The sequence below is a fragment of the Pseudopodoces humilis genome, chromosome 1 (assembly GCF_049639895.1).
Source record: "Pseudopodoces humilis isolate 2021_Gansu_Grassland_sample_001 chromosome 1, ASM4963989v1, whole genome shotgun sequence".
In the NCBI taxonomy this organism is placed as follows: domain Eukaryota; kingdom Metazoa; phylum Chordata; class Aves; order Passeriformes; family Paridae; genus Pseudopodoces; species Pseudopodoces humilis.
The window spans coordinates 75,498,612-75,514,846 of NC_142200.1; the positions used below are offsets into that span (position 1 = coordinate 75,498,612).

Consider the following 16,235-nt stretch of genomic DNA (forward strand, 5'->3'; position numbering starts at 1 on the left):
GCTCTCCTCTGTTTTGCTGCCTTTTGTGTTTAACCGGCAGACCTTCTCCTTAAGCGTGCCAAGTACATCCAGGCAATTTTTAGTCTCTTGCCGCCCCTCTCCGCCGTGCAAGCGGCTTTCCCGCTCCCCGAGAGGGCTGCAGGTGTAGGCAGGCGGCCTGGCTTGCCCGCTCCGTCCGCCGCGCAGCATCCCAGCTCTGCCGGGGAAGGACCCTCCGCCCCATGGGGCACAGTCGCCCTCTCCGCGCTTCTAGTGCGGAGGGTCGCGGAGCGCCCGCACCTCGGCGTGCGGCCCCGCGCCGCGCCCGCTCTCCTCGGGACAGGGAGGTTGGCCGCTTCCTTCCCTTTTTTTGAGGGGTGTGTGGGGGGGTAATGCAGCAAGGTGCGTTCGCGGACCCGCGATCCAGCCCCCCCCGCCGCATCCTGCCCGGCTGATATTTAAACCTGGGGTCCGTGCGCCCCCTAAGCGCGAGCACCGCGCAGCGCATCCCCCGCCCGCCAGCCCGGAAAATAAATAAATAAAGCGTGTGGCTTTTGAACTGCCCACAGACTGTCACAGGGAAGGGGGGAGGGAGGGAAAGAGGGAGGGGGAGAGAGTGAGAAATGCAGAGGCAGCAGCCGCGGTAGCGGCGGCAGTGCTCCAGCAGGCACTAGGCACTCCAGTCCCGGCGAGCGAGCGGGCGAGAGCCACAGCGCTCCGAGCGAGGCGAGGGGGCTCTGGGCTACCTGGGACTCTCTTTGTGACACCCCAGCTCACAAACACACCCACAGGGACAGAGGAAAAACACATAAAGGTAAGATGCCGTGTGTCTCACTTACGCCATGTACACAGCAGCCCGCGAGAGCTTTGCCATTTTTACCATTTTCCCCCCTTCCGTTGTGTCTCGATTGTGGGGAGAGGAGATGTGCGTGTGAATCGGTAAGAGCAGAGAAAGCGGAGCAGCCCGGGAGGCGCCTGGCCGGGCACATTTTAGGAATATCGCTGCGAGGAGCTCGATTCCTCGAGAGGGGACCACCTGGGAGCGGGATAGAGGCACACAACGGACCGAAGGCGATTCCGTGAGATTAAAATGCCCGGGAAGGCTCTCTTGGGGAAGGGTGGGGGTAGCGGTGGGTGTGGTGGGAATAATAGTGGTTTATGCCCAAATTCTTTTCGGTGCTTTTAGCCTGTTTCCAAAGGGAGTCTGCTTAGTTAATAATAATAATTTAAGGGGGAAAAAAAGAGGAAAAAAAAAAAAAGAAAAAATAAAGAAAGGAAGATGCCCCAAGCTCCCCATGAAAGGAAGCGCTGGGAGAAGAGCACGCACGGCGCCAGGAAGATGGCAGGGCGGCTGGGCGGGGGACAGCGGTGCTGCAGGGGAATCACGGGGGGCCGGGCGGCTGGTGGGGGGCTCCGCGGGGTGCGGGGGCCGTCGGGGCGTCCGAGGAGCGGGGAAGCGGCGCTTGCCCATTGTGGCCGGCGACAACGCGATTGTCCCCGGCGAGGCGGCGAGGAAGCGGTGCTGCCTCCGCGGTCACGCGTGCGCGTGGACGCGCCGGCGGGTTTGAAGCGCTGCTCCCGGCGGGGCAGCACACGCCGGGGCTCGGGGGCTCGGCTGCCCGAGCAGGGGCCACGGACCCGCCGTCAGACACGACAGGGACCGCCGCTGCCGCCCGCCGCGCTACGCCCCGATGCGCCTATTCTATGAATATTCACCGACTGCCGCCCCCCGCTTCCCACAGGTCCCCATCTGGCTTTCCGTTTTCCCCCCACCAAAAAAAGTTACAACTCCCCTCGACCTTTTTTTTTCTTTCCCCTCCCGGCCCGCCGTGTCGCCTCTCCCCCACGCACACGCGTGTCTTTCAAACGCGGCTCCCGCAGGGCGCTTTCCCCGCGCCTCAGCTGGGCGTGGCGGCTCACGCCGGGGAAAGGAAGGCGGACACACGCACACCCCCGGGACACCCCACCCTCCTGCCACGCCGGGTGGGCGCCGCGCGGGGGATGCGGGGCGGAGGGGGATGCGGAGCGACGGGGGGGATGCGGAGCGGAGGGGGATGCGGAGCGGAGGGGGATGCGGACGGAGGGGGATGAGGGCGGAGGGGGATGCGGACGGAGGGGGATGCGGGAAGCCCCCGCCGCCCTGCCCGCGCCTTTGTCTGTGGCCGACGCATGCGCGGAGGCGGCGGCGCGGATGGGCCGGCGGGGGGACAAAGGCTCCGCTGCGCCGCGACCCCCGGGCGCCTCCCCTCACCCGCCCTCCGCCAGACCCAGCCTGGTTCATCGGGGTGACCCAGCGGCACCCCGGCACCCTTCCTACCCCGCGCTGCGCCTGGCTTAGCTTTGGCGTCTGGTACTGTGAGCGATGACGGAGCGGAGCCGTGCCCCCACGCCCGTGTCCTCCCCTCACCTCACCGACACAAAATTTGGCATTTAGGAAGGGGAAAAGGCCGGCCGTGCTGCCCGCCCCCTCCCCGCCCGCAGCGGGTTTCGGTCGGTGGCCGGCGAGCGCCCGGGGGTGCCCCCAGAGCTCCAACACCCGGCCCCGCTCCTCAGCGGCCTTGGGGGGCAGGGGACGGGGGGCAGGGGGTCCCTCTGCGGCAGCGCGGGGTCGTTCGTGGGTCCCTTTGAGCAAAGAGGGCGAAGCGGGTGGCGGGACGTGCCGCAGTAGGAAGCCCTGCGGAGCGGGCACGCCGCAGGGACGTGCTCCCTGCCGGGCTCTGTCTGGGAGACACGCGTGCTCTGCGTGCCCGGGCTCCTGAAGCATCTCCCTCTGCCGAGGGGAAGCAATCTATCAAGAGGAAGATTGTGTGCGTGCGTGTTAGTGCGACATCTTGAGATCTCTTTTGTTCGAATTGTTGCGTCTCGATGCTGGCATTGGTGCCTGTTTCTTCTTCACCACTCTTCTTTCCCAACTCGTCAAAAATTCGGATATGTATCTCTCTTTAGAGCATGCTTAAGCCTGTTTGAAATGGATCATTTTGTAAGCTAATGACAGTTTCTGAACAGAAGGCTACTGGTGTGTTAGTCAGGCTGGAGTTGAAGCTGACAAAAGAATATTGCCAGTGGGCTGCTAAACAGGCGATGGTAGTGGATTTTATTGCTTCCCCTCGAGGGTGATGAACATTCACTAGAAAACATACATCCCAAGGCCCCTTGCATAGCAATTACTTGATATTTCCATTGTTTCCAATTAAGATCTCTTATGAAGAAGCCATCAGAGCCATAAAATATGTCTAAATGTCCCCTCTCTGCTTGCCAGATGCTTGCCAGGCACCTCCTAAACTGGTGGCCAGGCTGCAAACACGGAGGGTTTTTTCCCCCTGTGTAGATGTTCCCCATTAAGCAGGGAGAGTCTGGAGTGGGAGTGCCGTACTGAAGGAAGATACAGCATCTGCTGCTACTGCTCTCTCCAGGGGAGATACCTTGTCCCACAGAATCCTTTTGTATTCTGGATGTTTCTGAGAATTCTGGGCAATCTTTAGGAGTGAGGGAAGAAAAAGAAGAAGCAAGGACGTGGCCAAAGGTTTTTGTACTCGCTGTCTACTCACTGTCTTCATGTTGGGGAGAAGCTTTGCTTTGTGATCTCCCTTCCTAGTGAGTTGTATGCAGTGGGTATTTTCTTTTTGTCTGGTTGTTTCAGTTTAGCCAGGGAGCACCAACTGATCTGTGGACAGAATAAACACAAAACGTTGGGAAATTCATGGTGGCTCTGTCTATTCTTGTATGCTTCATGTATGAAATAGCTGATTGTGTAATACAGGGAAATTGTATGTAGCTGCCAGAATGCAATCATGCATGGCTTTTTTCTGTTGATTCGAACCTTTGAGTATATCATATCCAGTTAAAATCAACATTTAAAAGGTAAAAACAGTAAAATCACTGTTCAAGTTATTGCCTGAAGAAATGATCAGATGAAATTTTTTTCTCTCCCCCCCACCCTCTTCCATACATCTTTGCATTTGAAATGCAACACCCTCTGAAGCAACATGGTGATACAAGGTTGATTTATTTCAGACAGTGGAATACCTTTGGCGCATACCCTTACCCTAAGACTACAGAGTATGCAACCTTCATAATTTCTGGAACCATGTCTAGAGCTGTCTCCAGTCCTTAAGTATTTGTGTTTTGATCTTTCAAAATCAAGTCTGTGGAATAAATTGTATTTTCCAAGTGAAGCTTCTTCTGTTTGTGCTGTGTTCCACTGGTAGCTTTGCCCCATGCAGTGAACTATGAAGTCCTTCAGCAGAACCTCCTGCGTACATGATGGCTTCCATCTGAACAATGGTAAATCCTTCCCTTGTGCCAGCACCCACCCATGGCCTAGTGGCACACACTGAGCATGGTAGGGAAAAAAAACAGCTTGTTGCAGGGTAGAAACAGGCCTTCCCATGAAATCTTGGGAGAGTTCTGTGTGGTTCCATTGTCAGACACTCAGCTACCATTGAGCTAATAATTATTTGGAAATCTGCTATCGAAAGCTGATCATCTTGCACTAATTTTGAAAACAAAAATTTTAGAGGTTTTTTTCCTATTTTTATTTATTTATTTATTTATTTATTTATTTATTTTATTTTTTTTTGTCCCATCTGTATGAAGAGTATTCTGCATTTTTTTTTATACACATTTGTTCACAAATCCCAGGTCTTGATTTAGGTGTGCAGGTGTAAGTGTAGTGTCCATGGGTGCAAAAGTGTAGTGTCCATGGGTACAATGTAAATTAAATGGGTAAAATCTAGTTCTTCAAGTAAGAAAACTAGATAATCTTCAAATATATAGTGAAGAGTATAATAATCAACCAATATTCAAGGCCTTACCTTCTTTCATACAAGGGTAGTAAAGGCAGGCCATTTTGAGGTGTGCTACAGAAGTATGGAGATTGATTTATAATGAAAGAAAGATACTTAGGAATAATTTGAGTTGCTGCTTCTGTGTCAATCAGGAATGAAAAGAATGAGGTAACAACCAGAGAAATCAAAGAAATTCCTGAAAGCATTATAGACTTGATAATAGAAACCATATGCAGCATAATGGCGGTTTCATGCATTAGTAGGAAATGCTTTCAAGATTAAAAAAATATGCAGGGGGAAGAAGGGGGGAAACCTTGTGCCGAATGGAAAGGATTTTAAACTCTTCCTTACAATATCTTGTATGTCACAGTTCTCTTCCCTAAAAATGATACCACATAAGCTTCTTACTTCAAGATGGAGAAATGAGATTAATATAAAAATGTATCTCTTGGTTATTCAGTATGAAAATTCATAAGTTTAAAATAGAAATGGATTGATAGCAATGTGATTCCTCAAACATGAAAATTCCTGACTTGCCAGAATCTGAAAATAAATCCGTTGACTTTCTTATGCACACCAATAAATGTAAAGAGATACTGATTTGTAACACGTGTGGAATGGTCAGGTTTTGCCTGGAAGCAAGATGTGTAGTAATTCCATCTTAAGTACGGTTAATGGAATTTAACTCTCAGGAAACAGTTTTATTAATAAAAACCTTCTGTCTTAGGATATAAGTCAAAGACTGATCTCTTTTGATGTATTTGGTATGGTCTTCTGCGGAGTAGGTATGAAGTAGTCTGTATAGTTGCCTGACTTGTTTCTTATATACTGCCAAGTACCCCACCAGTGCGATAGCATTGGGAAAGCCACATGCTTTTTAGTCACATGTTGCATAGTTTAGATTCTAGCCCGGTAAGTGGTGCCACATATGATTATGATCTGCTGATCCAGGGATTTGTTTTTAACCTTTAGGAATCTGAACATCTTTTAAAAAAAATGTATTTTGTGTACACTGCCTTAGCAGTTGTTCAGAGCAGCATGAGCTGGTACTTCATGTAAACCATGGGACTGATGGCAGGATCTTCCTTTTGATTAGAGACTTACTGTCCTTACAAAGGACACAACACTGAATGTATAATAAGGCTGAGCCTTAGCTACCAATCTTGATGGATGATGTCATGATGGTGATTGTAATACTATTGGTGCCTTGGCATGAAGAGGATATGAATGCACTGTTGAAGGGTAACCTTTTCCTTCGGGCAAAAGCCTAGCAGCTATTATGACAAAGTTTCCCAAGGATTAATTTTAATGACAGAAATCTATGCCATCATGACTTTGTTTGACAAATAGAAACTAGTTCTGTATGAGTAGTGAAGTCAGGGGGCTGCTGGCTATCTCCTGTTTTAATAGTTTTTAAATACTCAATGGGATGCAGAACATAACCCCTGCAGAAGGAGGAGAGAGAGCCTGGTTATAGTTTTTGAACTTATTTTCTAATATTACTGTTTTTCTTGTGTGGTTGGTTGGTGATGGAGGGGCTCATATTCAAAATTACCTCTTGATGTGATTAACTATTTTAGGATGACATAGAGGGTCACATAGCAGGATCCTGTAGATGTGCATCTGCTAGACAAATTTAAGATGATTGCTGAACTATGGAGAAGAAATAAAGCAAAGTTAGACAAAACAAAGAATGGATCAACAATGATAGAACTGATGCAAGTTTCTTTCATCTTACTATCTTAGAAAAACACATGCCAAACATGCACAAATCAGGATGTAGAAAACAGTGAAAACCCAATAACAAACGTAGTCAACATGGAAGAGTAACACCATGAGAAATGCTTTGGTATGTGCTTGTCTGAGATAGACAGGAGCCAGAGAATTGCTACATCAGCTTCCTGTAATCATCCTTCCTCAAGGCAGTGAAGCGTGTCGTTAACGGAGAACGAAAACAAAAACAAAAACAAAAACAAAAACAGGATAGAGGACGTATAAAATTAAGAGCCTAAAAAGGACAGGGTGAAACTTGTCACCACTGGATGAGGTGTTCAGATTTTTTCTGCGTTTCCCTTCAGCACACAGTTTCCAGTAACACAAAGTTGCTGTATTTTGGCCAGTGCTGGTAAGTGCATCATTGACTTTTGCTGCTAATTGTGCATATCTGGTGGGAGGAGGCAAATTCAGCGAGATCTGAGGTGGTGTAAACAGTTCTTATGGGTTTCTTGCTGTCATCAGAAAAACTGAAGCAAATGGGGAAGATGTGCTAGCTGCTCTAACCAACGTTTCCTAACTAGATGTTCTGAGAGAGTGGGGATCATTTTCCTCCAGCAGTATCACTCAGCCCTGCATGTAAATCCTGCACCAGTGAATGTATAGTCCACACTGGGAATAGCTGGTGTCACTGAAGAGAGGGTGAAAGGTGTGTTTTGCCTGTTGCTTTTCTTTTCAGATCTACAGGCCTTACAAAGCAAGAGAGACCAAAGTTATCCAGAGGGAAAAATTAAAAATCAGGCCTGATTTTCCAACTCTTCCATTCCACACTTTGCTTTAGATGTAGGAGAGCACTGTTGGTTTGTAACTTTTTTCACTCAGAGCTTTCACTAGGAGCATGTGAGGCTTCTGTAGGGTACCTGAGTGCTCAGAATAGCCCCTGAGTCTGTAATTCAAATGCTTAAATTAGCAGAATGAAGCAAATGTGGAAACGTGGAAACCCTTTCCTTGTTTGCAGTCCACACATGCTCTATATAAGTCCAGCAATCATAGCTAAGAGCTTTCTGATAGCTCTAGAATGCTGCATGTAGGATGCGAGAGTTCAAGGAGAGTGACAAGTTGTCCTTGAAGATATCTCTTTCTCTGAAGGATCTGGTATTACTCACAGGATAGAATTTTAGTAAGAGGAATTTATCTATTATCTCTGCTTCTGTATGCTGTTCACTTTTCTCATTTCCTACCCTTGGAGATCTTCATCTGGAAAAAAAAAAACCATCCTTCAGTGAAGAGGTACCAGCAGAAACTTTTAAGCTGCTTGTAGCCGTCTGATGTTCCACCTGTATTGCGCATTTTAATGATTTATTCAGTTCTAGTTTCCCTAGTGATATCTAGAGGAACATTCAGATTTCTGCATAGGGTCCCATCCTTTCCATTCAGTTGCCTTGAACGGATTCATTACCTTAATGAATAATACTTTTAGAGCCAAGCTAAGTAAGAGCTGCCATGCCATGTGCACTGAAATATGATGGTTCACCGGAGTGCACTCTTTTCCTGTTCTTGTAATAGTGAGTAGAGGCCTCAACAGAGCTGAAGAAAACTAATATTACATTATTTTTTTAATAAGCACTAGAATGATTATTAGGTCACTGAAAGTTCAGCTGTCATCCTCTTCTGTGGATGAGTCAGTGACTGACAGATTCATGAAGAAATTATTGGTGCTACTAGCAATAGGAATGTGGCACTCCTTCTGGTGTCTCATTTCCCGACTGAACAGCACACTGTACTGACAATCCCCTAGGCCACAATGTATTGGAAGTGGCCTTCAGTGCTGAGGTACCTTCTGTTGCTAAGGGTTCAAACTGGACTGCAAATCACCTACAGGTGTTTTTGCAAACATCTCGTGGAACGTCACTGTTACCAGGACATTATGGAAAAGAGCAAACATATCAGTTAACGGATGACAAATGCTTGAAGCAGGATAAATATTGTATCTTTAAATACTTGCCATGTGTGTTCTGAGTTGGAGTTGAATTGTGGGGTATGGTGTTGAGGGAAATGAGCTGGTGTTGCATGCTCTCCCACAGCCATTGACCCTGTGAGAAACATCTGAGCGCCTCACCATCTGAAACACAGGGATGATAGAGAAATTCTGCACTGACAGATTTGTGGTTCAGGAAAAAAATTCTGTCCAGGAGTTTTCTGTGGAACAATGACAGTAAATTTACAGGCTGAGAATAGAAATATTTATCTCATAAGCTTTTATTTACTTTCTACTTAAAATATAAGTTAATTTCTCCTGACTGAAGAAGCTATTTTAAATGCTTCTTGATAGAAACTTTACTCTAACCTGTTGGGATATACCATATTTTTTCTGCCCATATTTGTAAATGTATTCCATTAAAAAAAAATTTGTTGTCTTCACTAATTTTTCATCTAGCTTTGGCTCTGTGCCCTTCCTTGTAATGTTACTGTAGATCACTTATCTGCATTTAAATTAAATTACTATGGTGGGTATGTAGCCATTTGCCTTGCTTATCCTTTCTAGAAGTCCATATTTTCAGCCATGAACTAACTCAGCCTATTTCAGGGAACACTTTGATAATCACACAGTAATATGCTGTGTGTGCATTAGGAGCCATGCAGAACATAGGAAGACCCATGTCATCAGCTTAATTGTGTGCTGTCATTCATATGCAATGAGTGGAGGTATGATTCCAGAACCACATCTTGTAAACCTTTAATTTTAAATTCTGTAACTCATACTACTAGGCCCCAATGGTTTGCATGCATATGGCTCCCAAATCTAGATGTTCATGAAAGTGAGATCATATCAACATGAGAACTTGGTCTCAAACAAAGTTTCATGCAAATCCTGTAACAATATGGAAAACTTGGAGCTCTGCCAGCTGAAAGCATTCAACAGTTTTAAACTTCTTACCAGTTGAAGAAATATTAATGTGATTTCCTTTGCTGGCTGAAAGGGGAGCAAATTTTTCCTTTTTACACATAGTTTTAGTTTTAAACAAAAGTGGCTCTTGACTAAATGAAAAAAAAAAAAAATCCACCAACAAGCCCAACCCTTCTGTGGTAGCTTGAATTGTCAGTCTTATTTTCAAAAAGAACTAGATTTGTTTGATTCCTGTAGAAAATTAAATTGCTGCAAGCTCATAATTAGACTGCATTAGTGAGTTGAAAAACCTTTCAGAACACAGTTTTGGGGGAAACATTTGCTATTACAAAAGACAAAGCTTGTCTGTCAAGCTGTGGCTGTGCTGGGTTGCATGTTGCATAAACGCTGATAGCTGCCACAGTCATACTGTCCTGGGCTTCTTTTATGGAGAACCATTCTTTGGATCCACTTCTAATTGCTCTAGATTTTAATTGTGTCTAAATAAAGCATGGCATCTATAAAATGATGGAGATGACAACGTGATTGCTGTGGACATTGCATATGATGCCACCAAGGTGAGGACAGTTTTCAGGCCGAGTGAGGTCATGATGACAGATGTAGGTGTCTTTTATTATGAAGGACAAGTTTGTAGCAACAGGGTGAAGACACAAAATAGCCTTTGGTCTCTGTGGAGGGTCCCCAAGTAGGGGGCCGGGGAATTGAAGCGTATTGATTTAGATCATCTGCTGTACATTGTGCTTCCAAAAACCCCTTCAAAGGACATTGTTTTCATTAGAACTACAGCTAGTCATCTCAGTTAATTGACTCCACACACAGAGAAAATTTAGTGTTGATAGAGCCAAAATAATAGATAAGTTTTATTCACAGCCTGATGTCTGCCCACAAGCCCATTTGATACTAACGCTTGTTGCAAGTATGCAGAAGTTTTGTGCATTGGAATGAAAAACCAGAGCCTTCCCTAGTCCTGAACTTCCTTTTCAAAACCCTTGGAATCTGACTGTGGTTCTGCTACCTGGTCCTCAGCATTTTAACTTTTTTTTTCTAAGTTTCTAGTTCCTGGCTTGAATCTCTGGCCTGTCTCACCCTGCTGTCTTTAGAAACTTCATCTCTGAGCAGCCTTAGGGATTCCACCTGGGAAGGAGCTCCTCTGGTCTTCTTAAAGCAAAGAAATAAAATCAGACTGTCCAAGGGAGCCTTCTGGGCTATTCTGCAAAAACAGCAGCTTTGGTGAGACTGCATCTGTGGTAGGAAGTGCCAGTCATTGGCTTCTGCACTAGCGATGTTCATTGACTCCCGGCTCTGGAAAGAAGACCAAAGGGGTGACTTAATTATTACAAATGCCCTGTTTTATCTTAATTAATCTAGCCATATGATCCTGGTCCCCTGAACTAATTAGCTGGGGAGACAGTTAAATATAACTTCATGTATCTAGGTGCATTTAGCTATTTGTGGTTAAATCTGCTCATGGTTCCTAAGAGACTGTATTTCAAAGCTACAGTCACAGCCAGGAATACCTTCATATAAAATAAAAAATACAGAGAGTTCATCTTAACTAACAAGGTGGAATATTTTTTAATCTTAGCAATACTCACAGCTTACAATCACATTAAAGTCTTTCATGGAAACAAGGAGTCGTCTTTCTGTGTTCTGTCACTAAGGACTAGCAAGTAACTGAGATGTACACAAGAAATGGAATTTCCACTGTTCATGTAGGTAACTTTGGACTGCATGAGGAAAATAGTTTCTCTTTGCTCTGTAACAGATGACAGATGACCAGTAAGCTGAGTTAAAATTATTTAAATAATTTTTAATTAATAAATCATAGTAAAAATTCCTTGTCTGTGGAATTATTTCTAAAAAAGACAGTATGTGGTAGTTGTTGGGAATATGTGGTCAAAATTACCATAAAAAAGATTTTGTTGGTGAGAAGGGAAAACAAGGATAATAGAGGTCCATTCTTTAGTTGTGTTAAATGTTTAGAACCAGAATAGAATAAATTGCCTTTTAACTATACTAAAATGGACATTGAACAATTTCCTTTTTTATATTGTGCTTTGAACATTTAAAGATTAAATGCATGGGTGCATGGGTCATATGCCATGTAAAAGAGAGCTACTGTTCAGGTGGATGCGCATATGAACGGTAAGAGTTATCAAACAGGACCTATGAAAGGGAGAAATGAACACATTGTTTTTGTGCAGTGTAAAGAAGAGAATGATTGCTTTTAGACTAGGTAAGAAATAACCATTGAGAGATTATTTAAATATGACTCATTCTGCCTTGGGGCAAGGAGAGGAAATATCTTGACTTCTCTTGAGGTATCTTTCAGTCTTGTGGTTTGTGTGATCACAGACATGGGGAACCTTTGGAGTGAGCTAGTTCTGGAGTGCAGAGAAATTAGTTCAGTTGAAACAAAACCCTTCCCAAGTGTACTGATTTATGGTCAGTGTGCCTGAGCTCTGTTAATATTGAGATCCAAAGATGAACACTCTACTAAGATGCTTTATGTGCATAGTATATATTAGAAATAAATACACAAATAAGGCTTTTCTAGAGCTGGCAAAAGGCTATTTAGTTTATTGATGCTGAACAGCATAGATTGTTAAATGGAGATTTCTCATAGCACTTTTACAGAATTCTTTAAATGGGCTGTAAGTTTGAGGCTATTCTTCACATGGGGGCTGATGTGCAAGAAGGGGAGTAAAGCTTACAGAAATGATTGATGCTTTTTGGTTCCTAAGTTTTATTTCAAGACAGTGATAAGTAATCATGTGTGAATATTTGAAAATTTTACTCTTCAAGCCCAGTATGAAATTTTGTGACTACAATCTGAGGACAGTTGCATACTTCTGATTGATATGACACTAGGATGTCTTTTGTTACTTAATCTATAGGCTGCAGAAATGTTTTCTGGGTTGTTCCGCAGATGAGTGGAGATGGCTATTCACATGTTTTCAACACGTGATGACTGAAATTTAATGGTGTAATAAAAATAGCTTGGAAAGTGATAAAATTTCTAAATAAATTCTTGGTATATTCATAAATACTTTTGAATAAATATAATATTTAGCTCAACAAATATCTTTGTGCAATTTATCTTTTGCGTGCACGTGGGCAGCTGCCATTGAAGTTTCTGGTTCAATACCAGGAACTATCTATGCTACTTTGTACTGTGTGTATGCAATCAATCAATCAATCAATCAATCATTTTCCTACCTGAGGGCAACCTAAGAGGTATTTAGTTTCCATATGTGCTTACTGGAAATAGTGTGCTCTCAAGAAGCACTTGCAGATTTTGCCTGTGTTTTTCTGTTTAATGTACCAGATCCTTGGCTAGTTGCCATGTCTTGGTATTATTAGAGATAGGGGAATGCTCACCTTCGTTTAGCTGCTAATTGTTAGATTATTTATTTAATGTATGGATGTCAAGTCATGCACAGCAGTGTGTTGTCATTTTTGAAGTTCCAAGATGGAGGCATGTTTAGGAGCGGATCTAGAGTGGTGGGCTTGATTCTGGCTTTATTCATGTTGATCAGTGAGTATCTGATTTGAAAGTAATTGAGTTGCACTAATAAAGTCAGAGCTGTGAGCCACTAGAATTTCACTGTAATTTGGATGGCTGAGTGGGCAGCACTGATTGGGATTGATGTTCATATATATATGTATAAAACACTTGCTTTTATTTGCAATTATAATACAAAAGAATTTACCAGAACATTAAATCCCAGTGTTCTGTCATCTGTCTGCCTTTCTGCCTGTCTTTCTCCTTGCTTTCTTTGAGAAACCAGTGTTAATTTGAATAGTATCAATGTTGAAGGCAAGTTTTCTACTGCCTGAAGAGGAAGAAGCATTATCTTTTTCATCTATGAAAGGTAAGTGTGTGCAGCAGTACAGTTTTCATATTGAGAAGATAGGTCAGAAAACAATATGCCTTAGATTAGAATTATTTTGGTTGGAAACAAAATCCCTGGCACTAGGTTTTATTAATAAGCTCATATAAACTGACACAAAGTACTGCAAAATGGAATGGGTTTTTTTCCAGCTCATGGGCCTGTGCATGAGAAAGAGCACATCTAATAATTATGGCAGTGAGGAAAAGGAATGTGCCCTAGACAAACTGGGTTCCACAAGTGTGTACTACTATGCAGTAGCATGTGCTGTGGTAGGTAGGGAGGGTGTAGTAGTCTATACACAGGCAGTGCCCTCTTCTCTGCAGGACATCTCTGTGTGGGAGCTACTGAATGAGGGCTGTGGGTTAGAGTGATTGGATTTCACTGCTTGTCCTGGGTTTGAGTCAGCATCCTGCATCAGAGCTGCTCTCAGCTGTGTTTTGGTGGTGAATCTGGTTTTGTTAAAACTGTTCACAAGTAATCCAACCAAGCCTATTTCATCAGCTGCCTTATGGAGCTCTGCAGGGCAGGCAACAGGTAAGCAAGGTGAAGGACTGAAAATGACGTATTGGAACTTCATTTACACGTTGATAAATCCTAGAAAACAGTTTTTGTCTTCAGATATTATGTGCATGCTGATGCTTAAACTCAGAGCTGGTCTGATTTGTCATAGAGACACAGGTATCAGTCAGATATGGTTGACACAATTAGTCACTTTTACAGAAATCTTTTCCACTAAACAGACAGGCCAAGAAAAATAAACATGAATTTTAAAATCAATACTCAAGTTTGTATTTCAGAACTAGAGGATGTTTTTGAGACTATTATCTGCAACATCCTCTGCTATGAGGACAAGCTGAGAAAATTGGGGTTGTTCAGGCTGGAGAAGAGAAGGCTACAGGGAGACCTTCGAGCAGCCTTTCTGTACCTGAAGTGGCCTATAAGAATGCAGGAGAGGGGCTTTTACAAGGACATGTAGGGATAAGACAAGGGGGAATGGCTTTAAAAGGGTAGATTTAGATTAGATATTAGGAAGAAATTCTTTGCTGTGAGGGAGGTGAGATGCTGGAACAGGTTGCCCAGAGAAGCTGTGGATGCCCCAGCCCTTGGTCTAGTTGAAGGTGTCCTTGCCCACGGCAGGGGCTTTGGAACTAGATCATCTTTAAGGTCTCTTCTGACTCAAACCATTCCATGATAGTAAAAACATTTCCATTTTCTACTGTAAGGTAATTAGCCATTTAATAAAGAGTACAATTAAGAGTTTCTAGGTTTAAGACCTAAACCATGCAATATGACACAAAGCCTATGGACTAATTAGTGTTAATTAAAGAAAGACATCTATAACATGGACAGTCAGGATGAAAACCCTTGCTCTTGCTGACTTCAGCTGGATATTAGTCTTGTCTCCTGTGAAACACATTCAGCAGACTATTATCTTGTTTTGGTTGGGTCAGGCTCAACCTCTACTGATAGAGCTGTCTACTCTGTGCTATTCAAAGTACCAACTAGCAAGAGAATGTCTCTGGTCTGAGCCCTCACTGAGGTGTTGAAGGCTCAGGTTCAAGTCTAAAATCATCAGGGGAGAATTGAAACATGCTGTTTCACAGAAAAAGTGACCCTCTTTAAGGAAAGGGCAGCTAAATTTTCACCTGTTCAGCTGTGAAAGCCTATATAAAAATGCCATGAATACCAACCTTTTGGGGGACTGTAACAGGTTTTTACCATGTAGTTCTAGTATAAAGAAAATGTCTTTGTTTGAATTCATAATTAAATATGTACTCCTTATGCTGCTTCACAGTGTTTTATTTGTAGGAGTTACTGGGAAGATGTTCAAGTCCCCAGCTGCCAATTAAATGCCTGGAATGAATCTTACCCACAGGGCTGGTCCCATTACTTTACATTAAAGACAAAATCATAGGGTGAAAATTTAAAATTTACATTACAATTACATTACAGTGTCTGAGAACAAATCCCATCTATGGTGCTAGATACTTCCACCCCGAGGGTGCAAGTATGACAGCTGACCTGAACCAGCAGCTCCATGGGGTGGGCTGGCTTCATGCTCTCCCCTGTTTGTTCTGTTTTTCTTCTGGCTGGGCTCCTTTCCTCACAGCTTGGTGAACTGAATCACCTCACACAAAGCTCAGCTAAGAGCCAGACCAGCTGCAAGGGAAGAGAAGCTGGCAGTGGCTGTCCCACTTGACAGCAAACTATTTCATTTGGCTTAGCTGTATCACCTAAATACACCTTCATTCCAAGATTGTAAGGATTTTAATGTTATTCAGCTAAGCATGCTTTTCATTTAAACCCACATTTGTAAGATGATTCATCTTATGACTAGAACACGGAAACATCAAATTATGAAATTTAAAAAATAATTGTACTTTAAACCCAATTGTGAAGTCTTCCAATAAAAAAAATTTGTTTTAAAATTTAGTAAGGGAATTACTTCAGTCATGAAGGGCTAAATATGGCCAAAGACCACGGTATGTCTTGCAAGGGAGTTCCAGTGTAGGAAATCAGAACTGACTTAGACTGTGACTTTTAATGACTTTCTGAGTCTCTTACATCCATTATTTTGTGTAAATGAAGACTGACTCAAATCTTGAGTCTTTTGGTCTTTTAAAGTAGTTTCCTGGTAAAGCAAGCAATAACCCTTATGTTTGATCATGCACTCCTTTTATTTACATCTGAGTGAAGTTTGGTGTATAAAACTGGTATGGTGAATAAATGGATGCCTCTGACACTTTGGTGTCTTGGCCAGGAGGCAGACCGTTCAAGGAATATTGTGATCCTGGCATTGCAATAGAAGCAATAATTTAGTGAGCAGAAGGCTCATTAAATTATTATTTTATGTTGCCTTTAGATTTGAATGATTAAAATAGTGAGTAGGTTGTTATTATAAAACTGTTATGTTGAACTGGAAACTTGGGCTCATACTTTCAAGTTTCTTAG

At 43.6% G+C, this 16,235-nt stretch overlaps 1 protein-coding gene across 4 annotated transcripts in view; it reads left to right on the forward strand.

Moving 5' to 3' along the window:
• The first annotated feature begins 609 nt into the window (after positions 1-609).
• Positions 610-16,235, forward strand: part of BASP1 (brain abundant membrane attached signal protein 1) — a 50,926-nt gene continuing 35,300 nt past the window's right edge. The window contains exon 1 of one of the 4 annotated variants that reach the window (XM_005530885.2): positions 610-793. The gene's annotated coding sequence lies outside the window, so the exon portion shown is untranslated. Of the gene's footprint in view, positions 794-898; positions 919-1,942; positions 1,963-6,760; positions 6,892-16,235 lie in introns of those variants that run through there. The other 3 variants (XM_088058112.1, XM_088058120.1, XM_014259616.2) reach the window with 3 other exon arrangements.